We start from the raw sequence: 4,461 nt of genomic DNA, 5'->3' as shown, positions 1-4,461 counted from the left end.
GGCCATGGCCAGCCTCTGCGTAGCAACCCTGGGCTTCCTTGGTGGTCCCGCGTCCAAGTACTAACCAAGGCCGACCCTGCTTAGCTTCCGAGATCTAATTAGATCAGGCTAACCTTAGCCACTGAGTCAGGCCAAAAACCACATAAATATTAATTCCCCCCCTACCCTCCAAGCAGGGGAAAAATCAGCTTGAAGTTGGCTCTGTCTAGTTCCGGGGTGGCCAGACTGTGGCTTGGGATCCCCCCACCGCACCGTTGGCCAGCTTGGAGAAGGTATTTCTTCAAGCCACCAATCAGAGTCAGCCAGGGGCTTGAGGAATGCAGTTAAAATTAAAGTTGCTTTCTTTCGACCTCTCCTTCCTCCCATTTTCCTTCTCGCCCGCCTGCTTTCAAACATCTGTCGTTCGTGTCTCGTGGCCCTCAAACGCCTGACATTTATTCTAGGTGGCTCTTACATTAAGCAAGTTTGGCCACCCCTGGTATAGAGCGTCTCCTTGGCATGCAGAAGATCCCAAGTTCAATCCCAGGCATCTTCAGTCGGTAGGACTAGGTAGGAGGTGATGTGAAAGCCCTCAACCTGAGACCCTGGAGAGCCGCTGCCGGTCTGAGTAGAAAATACTGACTTTGATGGTCTGATTCAGTGTAAGACGCTTTCATGGGCTCAATAGCGAAACCAAGCGGAGGTTGAAGAGTTAAAGCTCTTTAGCGTTTCCTGCATGCCCCCAAGGCAAAACGAGGCCCCATGAAAACTGCAGTTCGCACTGTACAAATGGAACCAGATGCACGATCTCTGTGTTGTCTGTTTGAGCTCGGAGTCCCAGGTTTGAACCCCCACTTGTGCCATGAAGCCCATGGAGCTGCCTTATGCTGGAGCAGACCAGGGCTTTTTGGGTAGCAGATACTCCTTTGCGTATTAGACCACCCACCCCTGATGTAACCAATCCTCCCAGAGCTTACAGGGCTCTTCGTACAGGGTCTACTGTAAGCTCCAAGAGGATTGGCTACATCAGAGGGACGTTGCCTAATATGCAAAGGAGCTCCTGCTAGAATTCCACCCCTGGGCCACACACCCCTGATGTATCCAATCCTCCTGGAGCTTATAGGGCTGTTAGTACAGGGCCTACTGTAAGCTCCAGGAGGATTGGCTACATCAGAGGGGTGTGGCCTAATAGGCAAAGGAGCTTCTGCTAGAATTCCACCCCTGGGCCACACACCCCTGATGTAGCCAATCCTCCTGGAGCTTATAGGGCTGTTAGTATGAGGCCTACTGTAAGCTCCAGGAGGATTGGCTACATCAGAGGGGCGTGGCCTAATAGGCAAAGGAGCTCCTGCTAAAATTCCACCCCTGGGCCACACACCCCTGATGTAGCCAATCCTCCTGGAGCTTACAGGGCTCATCTGACAGGGCCTACTGTAAGCTCCAGGAGCATTGGCTACATCAGAGGGGCGTGGCCTAATAGGCAAAGGAGTTCCTGCTGCACAAAAAAAAGCCCTTGGCATGCCTGCATCTAGGCAGAGATCTGGAAAGGATATCCAGCCCCCAATTCTGGTTCCACATCATCTCCCCGAATGATTCTCGGCCCCTCGTTCTAGGGATGAGCAGCATTTGACCCTCCGCTGCCTTTTTTAAAGACAACAGCAAGAAGAGAAGGCAAGTTGCTGTTGCTTAGCAACCCAAGCTGGCATCTTCACGTGGACATGCGAAGCTGCCTTGTACTGAACCAGACCCTTGATCCGTTAAAGTCAGCATTGCCTGCTCGGACTCGCAGCAGCTCTCCAGGGTCTCAGGCAGAGGTCTTTCCCATCCCCTACTGCCTGATCCTTTTAACTGGAGATGCCGGGGATTGAACCTGGGAACTTCTGTTTGCAAACCAGATGCTCACCCACTATCCTTCCAGTTTGGTGTAGTGGTTAAGTGTGCAGACTCTTATCTGGGAGAACTGGGTTTGATTCCCCACTCCTCCACTTGCACCTGCTGGAATGGCCTTGGGTCAGCCATAGCTCTGGCAGAGGTTGTCCTTGAAAGGGCAGCTGCTGTGAGAGGCCTCTCCAGCCCCACCCACCTCACAGGGTGTTTGTTGTGGGGGAGGAAGGTAAAGGAGATTGTGAGCCGCTCTGAGACTCTTCGGAGTGGAGGGCGGGATATAAATCCAATATCATCTTCTTCTTGGGAGAACCGAGTTGGATTCCCCACTCCTCCACTTGCCGCTGCAGGAATGGCCTTGGGTCAGCCATAGCTCTCATAGGAGTTGTCCTTGAAAGGGCAGCTTCTGTTAGAGCTCTCTCAGCCCTGCCCACCTCACAGGGTGTCTGTTGTGTCGGAGGAAGATAAAGGAGATTGTGAACCGCTCTGAGACTCTGAGTGGAAGGCAGAATATAAATCCAATTTCGTCGTCGTCTTCTTCCTCCTCCTCGTCCCCCTCCTCCTCCTTTCACCCACTTGCCACTGAGAGGGAGAGAGCCTCCTGTAATTGCTAAGCACCCAGAAGCAGGCCTCAGATTCAGCAGGAGCTCACAGGAGCACAGCTCCTGAACCTTTCTGAGGGTCCCCCCTCCTCCTCCCCACCTACCTGGTCCATTGAATAGGAGGTGCAGCTGCATAATAATCCCTGGATTAGGAGAGCGGGCAGCTAGTTTTGCCATACCCCCAGCAGCCCTCATTAATCCCCAGAGAAGCCCACGCCACCCTGTCTCCACTTCTTATGTGATTTTGGGTGGTAGGTGGCTTGCTGGCCTTTTGACTGTGGGGGCGGGTGCAGCCCAGGAGAGCCCCAGGCAAGCGAGGCCTGCTTGGGTTGGCTGGATCTCTAGCCAGCCCAAGCAGGCCTCACTTGCCAGGGGCTCTCCTTTCTTGTGTCAGGTTGCTTTTGCCTGGTTGGAGGGGGATATGCTAATGAGTCATGCTAATGAGCTCCGCCAGGGCTTTTTTGTAGCAGGAACTCCTTTGGAAATTAGGCCACACCCTCTTGATGTAGCCAATCCTCCTGGAGCTTACAGTAGGCCCTGTACTAAGAGCCAGTTTGGTGTAGTGGTTAAGTGTGCGGACTCTTACCTGGGAGAACCGGGTTTGATTCCCCACTCCTCCACTTACAGCTGCTGCCGTGGCCTTGGGTCAGCCATAGCTCTCGTAGGAGTTGTCCTTGAAAGGGCAGATTCTGTCAGAGCTCTCTCAGCCCCACTCACCTCACCAGGGTGTCTGTTGTGGGGGGGAGAAGGTATAGGAGATTGTAAGCCACTCAGAGTCTCTGATTCAGAGAGAAGGGTGGGGTATAAATCTGCAGTCTTCTTCTTCCTGTAAGCTCTTGGAGAATTGGCTACATCAGGGGTGTGTGGCCTAATATGCAAAGGAGTTCCTGCTACAAAAAAAGCCCTGGGCCACACACCCCTGATGTAGCCACTCCTCCAAGAGCTTATAGGGCTCTTAGTACAGGGCCTACTGTAAGCTCCAGGAGGATTGGCTACATCAGGGGCGTGGCCCAGGCCTTTTTTGTGTGTGGCCTTTTATGCAAAGCAGTTCCTGCTGCACATAAAGCCCTGGACAAAACCATACAAACTGCTTTTAACACCAAACGATTCTCGATCCTTGGGATTTCTGCAAAATGCGCGTTCTGCATTCTGCCCCCAACCTTATGGAAGGGTTTTTATCCTGGTTGCAGTTTTCAGTTCTAAACACCGGGGGAGGCGTCAGCTGGCTGCGCCCTGCCCCGATCTCTGTCGGCTTGGCGTTTTGGACAGGTCCCAATCCATACTCCCCTGGACTTTGCACAGAGGCCGCTGCTTTCTGGCGCACTTGTCCCGAATTCACGGATTGCGGGGTCACCGACTCCGACAAGGGCAGATCTCAAAGATGTGCAGAAAAGCACAGGCGCATTCTTGGAACATGCTCTTCCCCGCTGAGCGTGGTTCCCACTGACTCTTTATCCACAAGTTGTCACGCAATAATGTGGACTTTTCTTTTTTTGAATGTATTTATTGTGTCTCGAAGAAATGGATTTATTGCTGGGAATGTCTTTGGGCCTATCTGCACCACAGGACTTAAACCAGTCTGGTAAACGTGCCCCCATTTCCACGAGATCCTGGGAATTATGGTTCTGTAAGCGGAGGGCTAGGGCCCTCGCCAAACTAGGACTCCCAGCCGTTTGGTGTAGTGGTGAAGTGTGCGGACTCTTATCTGGGAGAACCGGGTTTGATACCCCACTCCTCCACTTGCACCTGCTGGAATGGCCTTGGGTCAGCCATAGCTCTGGCAGAGGTTGTCTTTGAGAGGGCAGTGGCTGTGAGAGCTCTCTCAGCCCCAGTCACCTCACAGGGTGTCTATTGTGGGGGAGGAAGGTAAAGGAGATTGTAGGCCGTTCTGAGACTCTGTCCTTGAAAGGGCAGCTGCTGTGAGAGCTCTCTCAGCCCCAGTCACCTCACAGGGTGTCTGTTGTGGGGGAGGAAGATAAAGGAGATTATGAGCCAC

This window comes from Heteronotia binoei, chromosome 2 (assembly GCF_032191835.1).
Source record: "Heteronotia binoei isolate CCM8104 ecotype False Entrance Well chromosome 2, APGP_CSIRO_Hbin_v1, whole genome shotgun sequence".
In the NCBI taxonomy this organism is placed as follows: domain Eukaryota; kingdom Metazoa; phylum Chordata; class Lepidosauria; order Squamata; family Gekkonidae; genus Heteronotia; species Heteronotia binoei.
Note: the sequence above shows the minus strand (reverse complement) of the source record.